Below are 21,525 nucleotides of genomic sequence, written 5' to 3' on the forward strand. Positions count from 1 at the left end.
CAGGAGAGCTGGGAATTAATGCTATGAGCCAGCATTTTGGATCACCAGTGAAAAAAGCAGACATTTGAACAGTAAATAAAACAATGCATTAGTCATGGAACAGAGGCCAGAGAGAAGTTCCTAATCTCTTTTGTAACATCATCTTGAGGAGGCATTCAATCAAAATTAAGTGTTGACAAAACTCCAAGCTGGCTGAGGAAAACACCTTTCCACATGATGTGCAAATAGGCTTCAGCATTCAGCTGTCAAGGCCATGAACTTAGCAAGAGTCAAAAATGAACCAAATATCCATGTGGATAAATCATTGTTAATGATGATATCTTTGGATGGGAGATGGAAATCCACACTTCTGAGGTTAAGCCTATCCTTAGAGGTTAACTCTAATGAGGGAGGCAAGTCATCCAAAGCGTGCTGATGCAGGATTCTCACACCTTCCCTTCTCATCAGGCAGGACACAAACACTCTCAGTTCCTTGGACCAAATCACAAGCTCTACAAAGCTTTTTTATAAAAAAGTTTTGCACCAGTTGTATTTTCCAAACTGATTTATTATATGCTTCGTCCTGTTTTTAATAAGAATTAGCAAAAATATTTATGGTGTCTTTATAGCTTTTCTGTTCTTTGGGGAATCTAAGAGTGGGAGAAGTGTGGAGGCTCCAAGAATATTGTCTGTGACCTGGGCCAGGAATTTGCTTTACTGGTTGCATCACCACATTCTTGATAATAATTGTAATAACCAACCTGTGAGAAAGGGATGGAAGTGTTCAGCCATATCAAAAAGGAAATCACAGAAAAAAACAAGGTCAAAGTGATAAAGCATGGAGCTATTGCCCAGTGCCTACAGAGCAAGTACGGTTATGGTACTCATAGAAGGAACTTTAATGATAGGAGAAAACAGCACCAAATGAATCCATCCAATTAACAAAGATCACACTTAAAATAATACCTAGAAAATACTAAATAGCCTATTGAATCTGTCACATATAAGCACTAGCCTTTCTGGGCAGTCAATAGACCCCCCCCAACAAAGTTTTGTCAGGCTGGGAATGATGCAAATGATTTTCAAGTTTAGCTAACTGGTTAATTTAACCACAAACTATTTGTTTTCATAAAGCTGAAGTCAGTCTGAATCCAGAAATGTTTTCAGGTTAGAAATTAAAACAAAATTGATCTCTTCAGAAAGCAGTGGATTAAAAGATTTTCTGTCTCAGCAACACTGTGTCCTTCTGTGACATGAACTGAAAAAGGAGGCAAAATAAATCCTATAATGTATTTGCATGTATAAACAATGGAAAAACTGAATTCAGTAAACCTAAGTAACAAAAAATGTTTTCATATTTTAAAGTGTTTCAACAACCACAGTAAAACGGGTAAAAACAGACATAATTCACGCCTTTTTTTTAATTTATTTTTTTTCCACACATGTGAAACACTTAAAGCTACTAATTAAGTCAATGGTGTGACCTGTTGACCCAAAGCTATCATATTTCATTATCCTCAAATTGGAGACAGTTTGATTCCGTGGCAGGAGACACCTGCATCACCCCCACCACCACCATCCAGCCAAGGGTTGGGCTGGGAGCACGAATAAGCAGATATGGGTAAGAAAGGAGGACAGGGGTAACTCAGGCAGGACACAGCAAAAGCAGGGAGGTGGAGATTTCCCAGGAAGGACTATGGAAAGACACTTAAGGAGTGCTAAACTTCAGTTCTGGTCATTGTTCCTCACTCTTTCCAAAGTTATCACATTTGTTAACTTCATAAAGGTGGCAGGAGGCTTCACCAACATCTGTGAAGTACTTTAAAATTAACTAATGTTATTAAATGTGCATTGTACGTGCCAAAAGTAAATCCTGCAACTCTGGTTTGCCCAAATGGTTCAGATAAAGCCAATGGGAACAATAATATATGGGTGAGCAGGGAAAAAAAAAATCCTCCTAAGGAATAGCATGGAGCAAACTCCAAGGCATTTATTGTGAGAAGAAGACAAAATGTGTATTTTATTCATTTTATGACAACTATTGCACAAAGCTGCCCTCACTTACCCCCAGGGGCTTATACCCTTTCCAACAATAATGGTCTTTGCCACTTGCATCAGCCATTTTGGTCTCAAGCTCAGTTCCTGTCAAAGTCAAAAGAAATTTCACAGGGTCCTGCCAGGGCAGTCTCCCCAGCCTGGCTGTCATTGACATTTTGTGCAATTAATCTTATTTCTATCACTGAAGTGAGGAACTGGGTAACCTTCTGTGCACATAGTTATCAAAATAAGCATTTATAAATGAATATACAAAGGACTTATTTAAAAGCAACACAAAGAGGACTTGAGCGGGTGCTGGACTTCATGACCCCAGTACACAGCTAAAGAGGATGGACAAAGGAGTGGGAGGAGATGTGAAAGAGTTAAGATTTGTAAGGATAGAGTTTTAAGAAGTTATTTGGCATGGGAATTAACATGAAAGGGAGACCCAAAAGATTCCTTTTCTTGGATGAAAACCTGTCCTGTGTATGTTTAAGGAAGGCTTCTGATTCAGTATTTGCCTTAACCCATCCTGCTGCAGTCAGAGATGTTTTTCTCCCTCACCCCTCTTCATGCTGCTGGCCCTCACCGCCTCTCTCATGCCAAGATGGCCCAGTGGAATTGATCCAGCTGAAAGCCTCCATCTTTTCTGGTTTACTCAGCAGCCAGTCTGGTTTTCAGACTTGTCTGCCTCCATAGATATTGGTGGCACAAGTTGGAGCAGGCAAGGAAGGAGGTAAAACACAAACAAGGAAGGGACAGAAAGAGGGAAGACCAATCTACAGGGGAACTGATTTACTAGGAATTTCAAGAGACATCCTTTCCCACTCAAAAAGAATGCAACAAACAAAGAGTAAAATGATGAAACGTGACAACCTCACTAACTTGCTGATCTCAATAGCAATTTACAACACAGTTTGCAAAAGTATATCTTGCTCCCAAAAGAGCAGCACAAAAAATATGCAGAGACTGCCATGTTCCCACATACATAACTCCTACCTTTTTAGAGGCTGAACAGGATAACTCCACCTGGATTTATACTACAGTAGTAGAACCAAAAACTCTACAAGAGTAACAAGAAAGTAGGTTTTAAGCAAGTGTCGTACTAAGTGTCTGTTTAACCTAGTTCTGGTGGGAATACGCTGCATGAAACCTTTGTGAACCCTTTGTTCAGCACTGGTGAGAATCCTCTGTAAAGCTTCAAGCTCCCCTGTGGTCAGCTGCTGGAATATCAGTGTAAGTCCTGACATGAGTATCTCTTAAGCACAGCACAAAAGCAGAAATACATCAGCAAAACCAAAGGAGATTATTGCCAGTCTTAGTGGACTCAACAGATTTCAGTACATTGAAAGAACAAGTAAAAGATAATTGCATAATTAAAATAAACCTGTAATATTATTTCCCACATATAACTTTACTTATTATGTCCTATATTAAGAAAAAAGTTGTTTACAAATATCTTCTCTTATGGTACAGTAGGTGAATCTCTCTTTCTCCTTAGTTTATTTTTTAGTTGTTGTTCTGATTTCTTTGTTTTTAATTTGCCAAACTAGAAAGTTGAAGTGTAGCACCAGGAATCATGTTAAAATATTGTAGGACCAGACCTGCTATTGAAATGTGGACTAAAGTCCACAGGGTCATCAGAACCCTACATATCTGCACACATCTCTAGTGACAGGTTTCTTACATTAAAATTCTTGCATTAAAAGAAAAGGAAAAATAATTATAAAGTTATTGAAAGTAATATATTGAAAAACCTTATTATATAATTTAAATAATCACCCACCCTACATTCTCTGGCACTCTTCAGGCTCTACAACCTTAGTCCAAGTCTGAAATAGTTTAGATTGCAATGAAGCCCTTGCTAAAATAAAATAATTTTAATTGGCTCTTTTTGTATGTGACTAGGAAGACTTTAGACTCTCCCCAAAGAAGATAAGAAGGGGGAAAAAATCACTCTGTTAAGTATTTTTCGCTGTTAGTGCTACATTTCCTTTTTACTTTAGCATTGTTTCTGATCTAATTTTCCCGGTTCACACAGACCAACTAATCACACAATGAATATACTAGGTTGAAGGTGGGGTTTTTTATACTTTTGCTGCTAGGTTTTTAGTTTAATGAAAACCACCTGCTGTATTCAAGATCTTATTTTCACAGTCTCTATAGAAATCAAATAATTATATTTTAAAACATTTTTGCTCTGGCAGAGATAAAACAAATTCAGACTTGAAGGCTTTCTGTAAACATAATATAGAATTGAGCTTTGCAAATGTAAATAAACAGAATAATGCAGTTAATGATAACACAGCAACTACAACATATGATCAGTTATATCTGTTTTCATTCTTGCACTATTTAACAATAATTTTCTCCATTCCTTGTAACTCCATTGAAAAAAATTTAAGAGGGGTTTACAGCACTTGAATAGTCTTTGAAACCTTGTTAAAGCCTTCCACACTTTAAACAATATTTTCATTTCCCATTTACAAAGAAGCTGTGATCACTGACAACATTACAAATATTTTTGAAGATACACAGAACTTGTGGGTAACCAAAGACCTGACGTTTTGCAGAAGAATTTGACAAAACTAATGTAGGACATCTTGAAACACCCCAAACACAAGAAATTTATTTGTATCTGAAGGAAGTAATGCCACATACCTTTCTGACCCTCTAGTGATTTTTTGTTTCCAACCCCAGAAAGAACATGGGAATCTCATGAGGTTAACAAGGTCAAGTACAAAGTCCTGAACTTGGATCAGGGCAATTCCCAGTATCAATACAGTCTGGGGGATGAAAGAATTGAGATCAGCCCCACGAAGAAGGACTTGGGGGCACTGGTGGATGAAAAAGTGCTCATGAGTCAGCATGTGCACTCATCACAAGAGGATCCTGGGCTACATCCAAAGCAATGTGGCCAGCAGGTCAAGGAAGCTGATTCTGCCCCTCTACTCCACTGTCATGAGATCCCACCTGGAGTGCTGCATCCAGCTCTGGGGTGCTCAACACATGAAAGACACAAACCTGTTGGAAAGGGCCCAGAGGAGGGCCCGATTAGAGGGTGAGTAGAGGGATGTTTCATGTCTCCTGCAAAGATCGTCTGAGAGAAGGGGGGTTGTTCCAATTGGAGAAGAAAAGGGGAAAAGATTGTAACCTTTCATTAGTTAAAGGGGGCTTGTAAGTAAAATGGGGACAATCTTTGTAGTAGGACCTGTTGCAGTAGGACAAAGAGTAAAGGCTTAAAAGTAAAAAAGGGTTCATTTTGTTTAGATATAAGGAAGAAGATTTTGACAATGAGGGCAGTAAAATACTGGGACAGGTTGCCCAGAGCGGTGGTAGATGTGGAAATATTTCAGGTGAGGTTAAACAGGGCTCTGAGCTACTTGATCTAGTTAAAGATGTCCCTTCTCCTTGCAGGGGGCTTGGATCAGCTGACCCTCAAACTCACCCTTATCCTCTGATTCTACGATTTTTAATCATTGCCTCCGTCCCTGCGCTGCCCAGCAGAGCCGGGGGTTTGTCGGGCCGGGAGCGCCCGCTGGATGGCGCTGGGAGCCCGCGGGAGCGCGTCCCGGGAACCGCGTCCCGCCCGGGAAACTTCGCTGCCCGGGAAACTCCGCTGCTCGGCTCGGGAGGGCACAGCGGGGCTGGGGCCGCTGCTGTCATGCGTGCCATGCTGGCTCAATCCTCTTCCAGGTTAAAAAGGAAAGCTTATCTAGACACAAGTGCCATCTGGAATACCATGAGCGAAGATGTTAAGATGTTCTTGTATGGCAATCACTGAAATACATCAAATATATTATAATGTAGACACATAGACTTTATTTTATTTTATTATTTTATTTTATTTTATTTTATTTTATTTTATTTTATTTTATTTTATTTTATTTTATTTTATTTTATTTTATTTTATTTTATTTTATTTTATTTTATGCAACTTCTTTACGTATATTAGCGGCATTGCTCCTTAATCCCAAAGAAACCCCTTTCTTTTAGTAACTACCAATCTTAATGAGTCTTCAGTTACTTTAGCCACTGCTGAGTCTGGTAAGACAGCTCGCTTTTAAGCAGACAGTGTCAGTGTTACAAGCACAAACAGAAACACTGAGTAAACTATGCTGAGCCCCACTGGGGTCAATAGGGCTCCACAGGTATTTTCAGCTGGCAGAAATCTTATAACTAGTGATAGATGAGCTGGAAAAATGCAACCTCTATCTCAAACACAGCTGAATCCTGGGACCAGAAGTTACCAACACCATCTTTCTACTTCTAAACTGAAGAAATACCTTACAAAATTATTGGTACATAAAAGTTATGTACCTCCTTTCAAGCAGGCCAATGAGTCTTATTACAGCTTGTTAGCTTTTACCAAAATTACTTTAAAATTTTAGCACACTGAGGACATTTTTCTCAAAATCATATAATGTTCTTTCACACTTCTGGAGTAGTAAGCAATTTCTATAAGCTTGACCACACTGTGGCTCAAGTGAGGGCTGCTGGTTTTTTCTGCCAGAAGCAACAAACTGGGGGAAAGAAAAGTGAGCTATATAAGGGAGATGCTGGATTAGCAGCCAGTGAGCTGTTGTAATGATCCATTGCAGAAGCTCTGTGGCCTTGCTATCTTGAGCCATTAATCACCAAAGTTTCATCATCCTCTCTAGTACAGGTCAGTCAGCTGATGCTTAAAACACCATATAATCATGCTGTGCAGGCTTGTGCTTCAGGGCTAAAATTTGGGATTACGGTTGAAGATAATCCATTCAGGTTTTAGAAGCCTTTGTGCTGCTTTTTTTTTTCCTTTTTTTTTTTTTTTTTTCCTCCCTGCTGCAGAATGCATTTATTTGACTGCAAACCAAGCCAGAAGAAGCACAGAAACTCTGTGACCATCTCACTGATTTTAGATTCCTCTCCATCTCTGGACATTGAGACTGTGAGCTGCACTTCAGTGAAGCTGAGTATTTGAAAGCCAAATTGTTTCACACAGCCCCTGTCTGCAATTCAAGAATGACCCTAAGAATTCTTTTCAGTTTTCCACTCCAAAGACAGCAGCAGGACTTTTCCTCTTGAGATCCTGTTAGAGCTGGAGTTGGTGGGGTTGCAGTAAATATACTGAAAATGCATTTATGTGATTTAGTTTCTGTGCAATTCCCCCCCTACCATGCACTCTCTGCACAAAGGACTGTAATTAGTGCTACTCAGTGCGCTGTGGATATCTTTATTTAATTAACGTTGTTAAATTACGTGGCAAAAAAGCAACTCCTCCTCTCCTTTCATGTCCGTGAAGGTTCCCACAGACAGCAGAACCAGCATCTTCCTGGGTAGCAAAGTTTTTTGACACCAGGCAGGAATTGCATATTCCTTGACACACTACAGATGGGCTCACAGACTCTGTGTGTGACTGGAGACAGAGGCAAGGGCCTGAGGAGGGCAAACTGCAGTTCTTAGAGCCAGGGCTCATACACTGTTGATTTCTTTCAGCCCTGTTGCTGGATCACTACTGTCTTGATCAAGGATTACTTTTTGCCCTATTTCTACATTTATTTCCAAATACTAAGTTTGGACAAGGTGCAGAGGAGTCATTGTTGAGTGTCCAATTAGCACAACAACAGGAGAGCTACTATTCAAAACAATGAGCAGGAAGTTACTTTGGGGTACATTTTAAGATTCCATGATCTTAAAACATGATCTCTCACTAATGCATCCCATCTTTGAGAAAGATGCAGATTCCAGCACTTCATCAAGGTTACCAGCTTGCTTGATGCCCAAATAAAATAACTTTTTTGCAAGAATTTGACCACTGAAGCTGAATTTTTTATTACTGTTGTTTCCTTTACTTCAAACTGACCTTCTCTAAGAGCAATATATCTTTCTCTGGTTTAGAAGTACCACTCAAGCCCATAAGAGCAATTTTATTCTGCAACAAAATTGTACAGGGCAAGGAAATGAGAGGGGGGTCTTCTCCATCTGGCAGATGATCCTTAGAAGTAGAAAAGAAGATGTGCAGGCTTATGCTATTAAACTTTTTGAGTTCAAATGGGATCCAGCTGTTTGGGATCCACAGCATTCTTGCAGTTTAACTGTTCACAGTATGTATACTTTCAATCCCTTTATTTTTGTTTTCTTTAATTGTTGGGGCCTGAGATCATAAACGCCTGAGCCTTTCAAAGGTGAAGTGCAGCTCTTGGTAATTTGTTCTAATCAACTGCCGTAAGAAATGTCTGCTCCATAACCTTGAATGCTTTTTTTCTCCCTTGACAACAGAATAGACTTCTTACAAAAAAAATAAACATCTGGTTTGAGTTGAACATCAAATTGCAGTTGCTTTAAGTGCCAACTATTAAATTACCTCAAATGTTTTATGTTTGAACATGATTTTTCAAGACAGCTAAATTTTTTAACTGTAGCACAAATGTACATTTAAAATTGCTTTAGAAGGTTAAATCCCTTGAACATAGGGAGTTTTTTTTAAATCATGTGTAGTTTGGTCACTCTTCTTTCTTTCCATTTACAGAAATTATTATTGACAGAAATTATTATTGCAGGTTTTTATACTATCAAATATGCCTCATCAGATGGTAACAGGAAGAAAAGCTTTGTCTAGAACTCAGGGAGTTAATTCTAAACTCTGGAACATAGGGAGGTACTGTCAAGACTGTCCAGAACTTACTGAGTCAAGCCAAAAACTCATATGGACCAAGACCTGTATTTTCATCAGGAAGGTAAGCATTAATATCTCTCATATATGAGACTTCTCTCATCTGAAAAAAGCCAAGCCTCTTTCCTTATCTAACATTATTTTCTAGAGATGAGTTTTACAGTCTGATCTGCATGACAGCATTTCAAATTTACAGCTTTACATAAATGTTGCTATTTTCCTGAAACTACCAAATTCTTGCTCCACCACATTTTTGAAGAAGAGATTTTTCTTTTTTTTTCTCTAAGTAGGTTTCCAGTTGTCTCAGAGGGATTTTTTAAGATAGAGAACAGTACAATTTGAACTATTGAAAGCAAATTAAAATGAACAGCAAATTTGCTGTTTTGCTAATGCTTGCAATTTCTGTATGACTGGAATTGACAGGGTTGCTGAGGGTTTTTTATGATGTTTCAGGGAGAGGAAAAAAAAAAAGAATGTTTTATTCATTGTGAGAGGGCTCTAAAAGGGCACCAGGGAAGTGTAAATGAAAACCATTTTCATATTCCCTTCAGTATTTCTGCAAAACCCTTCTCCAAACCAAAACACAGTAACTACAAGTGCCGCCCAGTAATAGCATTGTTTACTTCTTCCCTGATCAAAGTGAAACCACAAGGAGAATTAACAGAAAAAAAAATTAAATTAAAGCACAGATGACTGCAGCTGGGCAAATTACTGGCAATTACTCTGGTGACTTCTAAATTGGCTGTGACCCAGTGTCAGTGGTTGTCTGTGCTTGTGTTTTCACCAAAGGTGATTGTAATTGTTGTGATGATAGTTACTCCAAGGAGAAATTAGTAATTATGAAGGTGGGGCCACCTGATTAAAGTTTCCATATTATTTAGATGGCTAGTCCTAATACTGACTGACTTTATCAGGAATATTTGAATTCTGTAACACAGCTCAACTCTCAGATTTACTGAGGAGCACACTGAAACCTTCATCATAATAAAAATCTGCTGATTGTTTCAGGTACGTCATCGGAAAAGCAGTGACTGTTTGTGGACTGTAGGTAGATAGGAAGAATGACTGAATTAACCAACTGTTTTTTGCTGAAAGTGATCTGAAGATGTCCAAGGGACACAGGCCCCAGTGATCTTTGAAATCCATCATCGACAACAAAGAGCACATATTCATTTCAAAAAACATCTAAACCAAACCAGACTAACCAATAGTACTATTGCTAGACATTCAGAGTGTATGGAAAATGTATGTACTTGATTTTCTTTTACTGAACTTCATCAGCAGATATATTCTGGTGCATGTAATTAGGGAAAAAACCAATACATTTCTTAAACTAGCAGTTCTTTTTGTAGCTTGATGAAAATGCCTCCAGTTACCACTTAAATTATGCAAACGGATAATGATGAAAATTAAGTCACAGAATCACAAGAGGTGAAGCGGTGAAGTTGGAAGAGACCTCTGAGGTTATATGGTCCAACGCTCTTCTCAAGCAGGGGCACACAAAGCCAGTTGCCCAGAACTGTCTAGATGGCTTTGAAGTCAATTTCTCCCTAATTCTGTTCTCTAAATCTTCTAGCCTGATGAAGTTATTTCCATTTATGTTACTTATTAGCAAAATTTTCTAATAAAAATTTGCTGATAGAAAACATAAAAACTCTTTGGTTTCCTTCAGTACACTGAAAGAGGTGACACTGTTATTTAGGTTCTAGAGGAAAACTGGATCAGGAAGTAACATGAAAATTGTTGCCACAGAAACAACAAAACTTGCAAGGAAAATATTAAATGAGTAGATAAGTCCTGGAGGCAATGCCCTTTCTCATCAGAAGTGCCATAGGGCTTTTAGATGAAGAAGAAGCTGAGAGAGCTGAAGAAGAATTCTGGAATGCAGTGACTAGCATGGAGTACTCAAACAGGAATGCAGTCAATAGTGTTTGCACCTCCATATCCTATGAAATAAATATATTCCCAAATATCTACTCAATTACCTAAGACAGTTTTTTATAAAAGGTGTTTATAACTTTCCTTCTGCTTTTTCCCCAAAATGCACCTGTCTGGGTAATGTTAACAGTAAAAAACAAGAAGAACTAATAACTTTCAGCTAGTTTTCACCTGAAATATGTTACTGGTTTTGAGAACTGCTGAAGAAAGCCCCAGATTCCTCAAGAAGCTTGCTTGTATGTAATGCATAAGGCTGGACAGGCCCTAAAGATCTGAGGTATGTTACCCTGTTTAAATGTTCTCCTGTTGAAATAATTTGTGGAAATCTATTTCAGTTGAACTTGTGACATAATAATGGAATAGCAATCAATATCAGAGCAGGATTATATCATTACTTTACCACCCAGGAGTCACTAGTCAGTCTTTAAACCAAACATCATCTACTGAACTTCATATGCCTCCAGCAACAGGGAGGGTGAAATCTAAGGAAGCTGTTTATTCTGTCTGTGAAAGTGGTTAGAGACTGAAAAGTATTTTCAGAATAAATATACTTCCAGATTTTATGAAAGAGACATCAATTCATTCACCAATTCAAGAAGGACATTTGAACAAAGAAGAAAAAGAAATAACTATGCTTTTGCATTGGGAAAAGGAATCAAAGTAAAACAGGAAGAAAAGAAAACTAGCTGCCTTAGAAATGTTCCACTGTTTTCTGGAGAAACCATGTACCACTGTACATAAAAGGCCTTGAGGCATGGAAGTTGCAGACTACCAGGGCAACTCAAGCAGAGAATACATGTGCCAAGGTTTTTTGTGTCATTCAGTTTTGTATATACATTATCAAATTAATTACTTGGCTTGTTTATAACCTTAATACATCAGCTTGGTAATTATGTGCAACAACATCAAAATTCTGATGAGGTAAATTGTGCATCCCCAAGGATGAACTTGTGAGGAAATGTGCTTGAATTAAGACTTTCAAAGGGGTTTAAATGAGTTGATTTTTAAGCTTCACATCTCTTTTGAAGGAAGGAGAAGGGAAGCTGTGCTCAGGAGAGGGGTCAAAGTTACCATGAGAAAATCTGTCAAAAGAGATTCTGGGAATCCTCACAACATAATTAATCCACTTTTTTTCTGCAATATAACATAAAAGGTTAATGAACACTCAGCCAGAAAGAACAATGTAAGGGCTCTAACAGATGTGTGGGAACAATGTCAGTAAGAAGGAGTTAAGAGAAAATAATAGAAGGAAAAAAGTGTGAACAAAAAAAAGGAGGAAAGAGAGAGAAGCAGAAAAAGCCCTTTCTCCTGAGGCCAAATCTTTCCCCAAGAGCTCTTCTACCAATCTGGGCAAATCAGCTGCAGCAGGGAATTTCTCCACACCCTGCACATTGCAGTGAGTTCTCTTGTGAGAGCAGAGGAAGATCACATTCATACTAGAACACCACCTACAGGACTTAGTTACCTCCTTTGTTTGTAGCTGAAATAATACTTGAGTTTAAATCCATGTACCTGCCCACATATCATCATGTCTCTTATCAGTAGAAGAGAACTCCATGACAGTACACTTTCACTTGTTAAAAATTATCCTATAGCATCCAGGCAACAGCAGCATCACCCTGATGGGAGCTTACACATAGACCTCATGCAGCAATGCAAGTTTCCCATGACTTTCAGCAGCGCTAAGGAAATTGCTTTTATTTGCAAGAAATGTGATATTTGCCATTACTTGTAATTCGACAGCATCAACGCACAGCTGCAAGTCTCATACCAGGAGCCTGGGAAAGTGGGTGCAATGTATGGCAACCTGTTCAGGGAGAAAGAGAGAAGCAGAAATGCTGTATGGCAAAGATGGAACTTGGCCGTGGAACCTCTCCTTCCAGCTGCACCAGAGCCAGGAAGAGTCTGTGATCCTATTTAAACTGCCTTTAGACCTGCTTACTGCTACAAGACTTTGCTGCCTGAGGCAGTAGCCTACAGTGTGTATAGACCCTATTTTTTCAAGAGAATTCTGTCCTCAGTGGACTCTGACTACTCAGTGCACAGTTGGGCAAGGGGGGTTATGGGGTGTTAAGAGAGTTGAAACACTCGTATTCCTTTCTTCTGAAAAAGCCCAAGCAAACAGGAAGATCTGTCTCCTGTCTGTTAGACAGAGATGGAAGAATGAAACAATTCAGCTGGCAAAACAACCCTATGAGCACTTTTGGCCTTGAATTTTCATAACCCGGTCAAAGGTTCTGCTTGCTGCTACCCCGTTTTCCTCACCAAGCCCTTGTTTGGCCATCATTCTTGTGGTTGCTGAAGCTTTGTCTCCAGGCAAAATATCCCTTTTCTTCTTTTCCCTTTCCTGCCTCCTGGCTACACAGCTGATCTGGAAGCTGCAGTTGGTCTTCTGGGCTCCTTGCCTACATACGGCTGTGGTGGAAATCTCAATGTCCTCATGCCTTCCCACTCTTTGCAGCTGCTCCCCTCTGGAAGGAGAAGTAAGAAGGGTGTCCATGGCATCCCATCCAGTTAGGAGAAACCTGTAGAGGCTAAGCCCTTGCACACAGGGAAGGATTCTGAGATAGGAGCATGCCTGGACAGAAGGCAACAGCACAGAGCGAGGCACCATGGAGGCAGGCTACAATAGGCAGAGAATCACCTGCGGTATGGAACAACCAGCTTGAGCAAGCCAAACCAAGCAATCCCTACTGCACATAAGGTCTAAGATTTAACCCCCTTAAGTGAGTCCTTAGTGTACTAAGGACTACTGCACAATAATGCAAATCATTATAACAGGTAAACATTTGCATTCACCCTCCGTTCCCTGAGGACTGCCTTATCCATTCACCTTTTAGAATGGGATGTCCTTTGATCATAGATCTGTAATTTGCTTAGTAGAGCTGACTATCCCTATTGTTTGTGCATTGTCAGATGCAAATAAACAACCCAGTTGCCTTGCCAACAAGCAGCAAGCAGCAGCAATGTATATTATCAGTAGTGTTATCGCCCTGCATGTTCTGGATGGACAGATGGAGGGGATGAGCATCCACCAGCAAACAGGACTGTCATTTTAACAGCATTCTGAAAAGTTTGTGCCAGCTTAACCTTACTGGGAAACTACAATTTGCTTTCCTCCACCAGCTTTGCTTAGCATACCAACAAACAAGGGAGTCATCAAAAAACTGAGGTGCAGGGAACTTTGAAATCCACACAGTGTTTTAAAGAAATACATGAAAAAAAAAAATATTTAAACCCAGGATGTTTACATGCAACAAGAACACTGATATCAAAACTGAAGTCCACTGGGACGTTCACCCCCTAAGAAATAGCTTTGGAAATAAACCCATTTCTCATAATGTTTTCTAGTCCTTTATTTTTCTCCATCCCCTCCAGTCTTATTGCTGCTTGAGATAGCCCGTGTCAGGACAATCTAGAGAGTCTTCAAGAGGTGCCAAATTACAGAGACCTCAGGTTTTTCACAGTTAGTTGTTCTTTCCACTGCTGGACTCGTCTAAAGCAAACAAGATTGAATTAATATGTTTTTACTGTATCTGTTCCTCTGCTCTGCTGTTTCCCATGGCCCGGCAGAGGAAGTGTGATTGCCAAGTGTTTTCTCATTTTGTTTAATCTGATACAAAAGGTCACCTCAAGTATCCTTTTGGTATTTGCTCCAGAGCTGAATGTAAGCAGTGGCAGCCCCAAGAAGAATTCGTGTTGCTAAACCTCAGAAATATTTGTGTTTTTAGATACAAACAGATGTTTCCTTTTGGTAGCTTGAATTTCCGTGTGATATTCCAAGAAGCGTAACGGGTGTAGCTCAATCACAGATGAATATTTTCCGGAAATCAATTCATTTCACACACTGCTTCACCAATTATGAGAGTACAGCTTCACAGTTACGTGAAAGAGATAAACAATTGATTTGTTTAATCAGATTCTTCTTTAAATGGACCACCAATTCTTCTTAATATCTACAGATAAATTTTGCAGCAGAAGCAGGAAAACAGAAAAGTTGGCTGAAGTTCAGGTCTGATGTAGATCTATCGAAATTAACAAAAACTGGGCTGCCTTGGGGTCAGTTGTGCTACACCAGTTTGGCACAATGTATTTGCACCAATAAAACAAATAATTCTAGGAATAACTATTTAATCTGGAGGATTTGTTAGCAACTGTGGGTTTATGCTCTAATCCTGTAGTTTAAATTTGTTTTTAATATATAATGAACATAGTTTTAGTTATATCCAATGCTGTTCTCCAAAACAATCCCTTTTGCAAAGAGATATAGAACTTCATGTAATTTTAAATGGATGGTTAATAACGTCTTCCTGGATATACTGAGAGGGCTTCAGTCCCCTCAGGAAAATACATGCCATTTCGACCTTTTCAGTTGAAAAGTATGTGCTTTTTGGAAGTTTATATTTATGTGTCAGACATAATGAATTTACATGGAAAAGATGAGTCAGGAAAACTCCACTTACTTTTTCAGAAGAGTAAATTGACCATTTGAGGACACTAAAAGGGCAGAGGAATTATGAAACAAAGGTTATTTAAAATGTTTCAGCATTGCAGTTAAGCAGATCAAGCATCAACTCTGACCCCTGACTTCAAAACACAGAGGTCATGACTCTGTTTTGGCAGCTCTGCTGTAATGACCCAGTTGCCATAATCCTGATGTTTAAAAACCTGAAAAGTCAAAGAAGGAGGGGATATGGACAAGGCCTATTATACAGCAGAAAAAAACCCCAAACCAAAACCCAAGAAACAAATCAACGGCAAAAGGCTTCTGAGAAATGCAGGCTGATGCCAGCAGTGCACAGAGGGGTGGCATGGGACAGAGGGAGAGCCCTGCAGGGGAGACCAGCAAGAGAAGCTGCCTAAAATGAAATTAGTGTCTTAGAGAATTATGTCTGATTCAGAATTCCTCTTTAAAATGTATGAATTACTCTTGTTTTGAATATTCAGATTCTTGAACAAAAATTCATTTCTGACTGTTCCTGTCTGATTTTAATCACTTTTGGTCCAAAGGGCACTGTCTGAAAAACAGGAGCTATGCAAACTCTTTGAAGTGAAAACACACACAGGTGATAAAAGCTCTACCACTGGCCAGTATGTCAGGATTTTACCTCTGTCTGTCAAGAAACATAAGAAACTACTTTCAACCAAACGAAAAGATCACAAACATGGAGCAGGAGAAGTCTGACAGCTTTTCCTTCTCAGGAGGGGCAGCAGTTGTTCTGAAGAATCAGACCAAATAGATCACATAGATCACTGGGACCGCCTGCATTATTGTCAGCTGAATGATAAAGCTTTAGGCAAGAAACACGTTTCCTGAATCCATAATTCCTTTTTCCTTGTACTTTATTGATACTACATAAAAACAATACCCAATATATTTATTTGCCATGCTGCAGAAAAATGCCAGCCGAGTGGCTACAGAAGAACCAGGTCAAAACACAATGTAAGAGGTACAAAACATGACACCTCATTACAGACCACAAAGAGAAACAAAAAGCAGCTAATAGTGACATACAGGGAGGATAACAGGAGAGACACAGTGGGAGATACAGGGAGTATAACATATGGATTTGGAAAGCTATCCATGCAATGACCATAATGTTGAACTTGGATGCCTCTTGAAATCTGTATTTTGCACATTTTATAGGCAACATATTTTCTAAGCACCTCCAGCTTCTCAGACACATTGAGAGAATGCTCAGCATCCTTAAACACATATTCCAGTCGTTCTTACTGTATTAATCTCAAAGCCTCTAGCCAGGTGGAGAAGCAAAATAAAATAGGGAAGAGGACAAAAAGCATTCTGGGGAAAAGCTCCACAATATAGTAACTTATAAGTCCTAAAGTATAAAATCAGTTTCTAGTGATGCTTTTCACATGTTCAAATTCTGTAGTGTTCCAAATTTGAACAGCCAAATGATTTTTCTAGTGCATACACGATTGAGTCCTGCCACTACTCTCACTTCTGGTAGACTTTGGCAAATGTAGTATATGGCAAAGCTCTCATCCATCATGGTTTTTGCCACAATGGTGTGGGGGTGTGTGTGGGAAACAAAAATCAAAACAAATCTGTTCTGATTGTTGGAGTTTGACTGTATTTGGAAGGTTGGAAAAATTGTCAATTCTTCTGTTTCATAAGCAACTGCATACCTCAAGGCCTAGGAGGGTGTAAATTAAGATGAATTTCTACCATAGTAAAAGTGAAAAGGCTAAAAGTAAAAACTTGTAAGTGAGAATGGCAGAGATTTACAGGTACAGCTGTGCTAATTGGAATGGTGGGTGATTTTTAGCAGGTTGGATAAAAGCATATGATCAGACTGAAATTCAGGTATGCCTCAGGTGCACTTGAAAGTGCCAACAAAAACAAATGAATCCAACATCTGAGCAGATCAGTATCACTGCAAGCTAACACTTTGGCATTCATTAGTATTTTCTGCTTGGGACTTATCCTAAATACTTCTGAATAAAATATATGAGAGACTATTTGAAAGTGCACCCAATTATACACTACAGACACCTCAAAGAGCTGTTAGCACCTTCAGCAAATCGCCAGTTACTTCAGCCTGTGCTGACTTCAGTTTTACAGAGGAAAACTAAGGAGACTTTATCTTCAAAAATGACAGGTTTTTGAAGTTCCCCTTTAGTGTGAATACTATTTATAACTCTCCAGTTACCAAGTCAGCTTAGGTCAATACATATGTTATAGAATAAATAAAGTTCTTAGCCATTCTGGTGACAAAGATGCTGAGCCAGAATCTTGTTTCCATTTAAGCCACAGAAATGGAAGGAAGGGACGTCTTTATTTTGGGCTGGACCTCTACAGTCTCAGGTTCTTAGGGATATATCCTAGCAGGAAAACCAAAAGGCTCTGCACTTTATGCAGGAGAATAGTATCAGTGAGATCCCAGTGAATCATTCCTGAACAAAATAACTTCCATTTAAGCAGAATTTATTGAAAATTCAATACTCCTTTCTTTTCTTACTAAGAACAGACTGCATTTTGGCTGTTATCTGTAGGCTGTAAATGGCTGTTATCTCTTATTTCAAAACAGATAAACCAAACCAAAACAAACTCCCATTATACAGAATTTAAAAATCAGATAGGAAAAAATTAGACATCTGCTGGCCTGAATGCCCCAAATTTCTTGGAAAAAAACCCCCTATGCCAAGGAGTGAGATGCCAGGAGAAGGTAGTGCTACACCAGGAAGAGAACTCGTGTGGAAAGCACAAGTAGAACTGTACAGCAAGGTACTGTCCCAGTACCTTCACCAGGCTTATAGGAACTACTGGGAAATTCCAGATTTTTGGCTTATTTACTACTTCATTCATTTTCATCTTGAACTCAGTGAGTAGAGATAGCGCTGAGTTATTTTCTGCCACCTTTGCATTAAAAAGTTGCAACAGAGTTTTATACTGCCAATACGTAATACAGGAGGGGTGCTGGGAGAAAGAAAACCCAAAGGTTTTGACAAAATGTTTTAAATTATATGGTTTTAGGCCACAAGAGGAAGAGGAGAAATTTGGTTTGGGGAAGATTAATTAATTGGGTCCTTATGGTAATGTCGTTAAATTTCAGAGTTAACAACTTACAGCAATGCTCGTGAAAGATTCTCCCTCTTTGGTAATTATCAGCTGAGACAGACATTTACATGTCAGTTAGTGCTAAAGCTCATCTCTCCAATTTCATCAGATCTGAGAAGTTATGTATTTCTTTTTAAGCTGAACATCTTGGAGTACAGTCCTCCAATACAGTTAATTCCATCACCACAGACCTATTACTGATGGGCACCTACATTAAGAGTTTTGAAGTCTTTTCACTCTCATGGAGTGAAAACAGAAGGATTAAGCTGTTGCTGAAAAAAAAAAAAATAAAAGGCAAGCTAGAACATCTGCTGTATGTACTGAGCAACACTCCAAACTGTCTCATAAGTCTAACATATGCTCCCTGTCTTGCAGCATGCTTGTTCAAGATTTAGATCGTGACATAGTAATGGCAAATAAACCATGTTATCCTTCAGTTATAAACAACATTTTTTTTCTGAAACCATTCTTTTCCTGAGTGTTCCTCTACAGTGAAATGGTTTTTGACCTTTCATCTGATTGGTATCACTACTGCATAACCCCCCCTACTTCAAATTGTTTTATAGCAGTCAGATAAAGGCTGCTACAGTGGTGAGCAGCTTTGAAATTTTAACTTCAATATTTCAATATTTAGCAAGATGAGGAAAATAAATGGTACAATCATAGATATGTCAATGGTACAATGACAGATGAGAGGCTAAAGATTGTACTAAAATATGGATTTGGACATATCAAAAGAGGTCTTTCTTACTGTCAGGATGAAGTACAGCAGTGTAACAATGAATCAGAGATACAGTTTCAGTGAACTTTTCTGGCTCCAGATAGGATACACGTGTATCTCCATGTAATATAATTTGTGAACAAATGCTGATCTTGGCTCTTGTTGGCAAGGAATTAAATAAGAACAACACGTAACTATTTACAACCTTCCTACCTTCTTCATGTTCCATGGAAAGAATATTTCTTTATTGACTTAAAACTGACATTGAGGTTTATTTCAAAGACAACATTCCTGATCTATTTGTCCCTTAGGAGATAAATCAATCTCTCAATGAGAAAACTTGTCTCATTATCTTTCTGTATACGATTCCTATCTGTTGTATTTGTCCGGGCCTTCTTCAGCTATTCAAATTACTTCTAAATATTTACTACAAGTAAACAAACATGCACTGAACTAATGACAATGAAACAAATTGCACACATGAGAAGCTAAGTGAACCAGGAAAAAGCTGGCTAACAGGATTTTTACCAAGGACTTCACAAAAAGCTTATCTCCTCTATTTCCTTGAATTCTTGTCTTATAGTCAAGTTGTTGTTTTTTTCTTTTTCTCATCTCACATGGCAAAGCAAAATGAACTGGACTAGCCCAGATTGATGTATCAGGTGCTACATTACAATAAGACATTTGCCATCACTAGAAGGCACAGCTGTGACTCTGCATGAATGTTTTGTTGGGCATTCATTCTCACAGTATTGTAAAAAATAAACCACCCACTTCACAACCTCTGAGCACTTGCTAAATTACAAAGTGCTATGCATATGTTGACTGACAGATTGCTTTAATGTTTGTTCAGATTCTCTCTTGGTACAGGTTCCATGTGGGTGGATCTCAGAAGAGAAATAAAATATTTTGAAATACTAAATATACACAAAATTTAAATATTTTGGGGGAAAAAAAAGTGATTAGAGATTATGTTTGTTGGGACATAAAAAAACCCCAACACTTCAGTAAAGTAAAGAACAGGATTATGCCTATATCTGAAGTCAAGAAGCACCACAATTTATTAGCTAAGGACTGCTTTGCTTGGCAACACTTCAAATGCACTTTGCAATGAAAAATCAGGTTATACTTTGGTGAGAATAAATACTTTTAACAGTACGCCAACTTTCTTTTTCACACTCAATAGCTTCTGAGATTTATTTATGGGGATCTTCCCATTACTGGACAACAAACAGTTCATTTCTACAACATAGAATTATTAAACCTAGATTATCAGACTACAAATAAATATACCTTTAAAAACAACAAAAGAAATGTGTGTCACAGCATAAAAACTCATAAAGTCTCTTTAAAGTGTCAGATTCCTCTTTGTTAGTAAATATCTCTATTATGTTTGAAACAGTTTTCTTCCAACTATTTACTCATACTGTATTATTCATTCTAATTCTTATGGTCTTGTTTGTTAAAACAAATGAGATATCAATTTATTTAAAAAGATTTATCAAGGAGCATCTCTATAAATAAAGTAATGTACAATGATACTAAGATAAATATTTGTGTTTAAAGACAATTGACTATTTTTCTACAGGAATTTAATTTCTATGGGAATTAAAGTATGCACTTGAGATAACTCAACTTTTTATGGAGAAAAACACAACATCAGTATTTGGATAGACTGCCAAAACAATGCTATATTTAGCATGGAGCAAAAAGGACAAATCCAACATCCCGCACACACTGTTTCCTAATACTTATTCCTCATTTCTACTTAGAAAATATCAGATTATATAGATTCAACATTTATGAAAAAACTTGTCTCAAAGGAATTGCCCACATGAAAAAATAAAGTACATCCCTATGCATGCATAATTTGTCAGATTTAATTAATTAATTTTAAAAATATTTTTTTTAACCAAAGCTTCATTCATGGACTTTACACAACATATGTATACCCTTGGTGGCCAGAGAAACATGAATTAGTGGGAGCAGCCAGGTTTTTGGAAATCAAATAGTATTTCTCTTGTTCACTGATGGAGTTTTCTACAAATATGTAGACTGTCATGGAAACAAATTATTTTTGTAGACTCATCCCCTACAATCAGAAAGTTAGTTTACTAGTTAAATAAATATCTGATGAATAGACAAATAAATATCCTGGAGCAGACTTTTTTTTCCTTCCCAAATCCTCATTTTTCAGATCTCTTTTAGGAAGGAGCAGAAGGGAGAAGGCACAAGAGATATGCATACTTTACAGTCCCTTCTTCTAAGGGCTCAAGTGTTGATGGTATTTTAAAATGCACTTGCAGTGCATTGTGAAAAGTAAACAGCACAGCATAAAGAAATCAACATTTTTATAAATTTAACTGTGCTAACTCAGGCTCTAATAGTCAAGCAGTGCTTTTTGACAAGGGGCATTCATCCACATGCAGACATTCACTGACACCATTGTACCTCTGTCCTCTCCAGATTGTTTCTCTCTAGCCCTATGCTGTAACCTCAATATTTCTAAGATCTTGAAGAGAAGTTCTAAGCATTTTCAATTCTGCAGATCATTAATAATTTCCAGTAAAGTTATATCACCTACAGAGGATTTTTCTCTAATGTGAATGGCCT

Source organism: Passer domesticus, chromosome 1 (assembly GCF_036417665.1).
Source record: "Passer domesticus isolate bPasDom1 chromosome 1, bPasDom1.hap1, whole genome shotgun sequence".
In the NCBI taxonomy this organism is placed as follows: Eukaryota; Metazoa; Chordata; class Aves; order Passeriformes; family Passeridae; genus Passer; species Passer domesticus.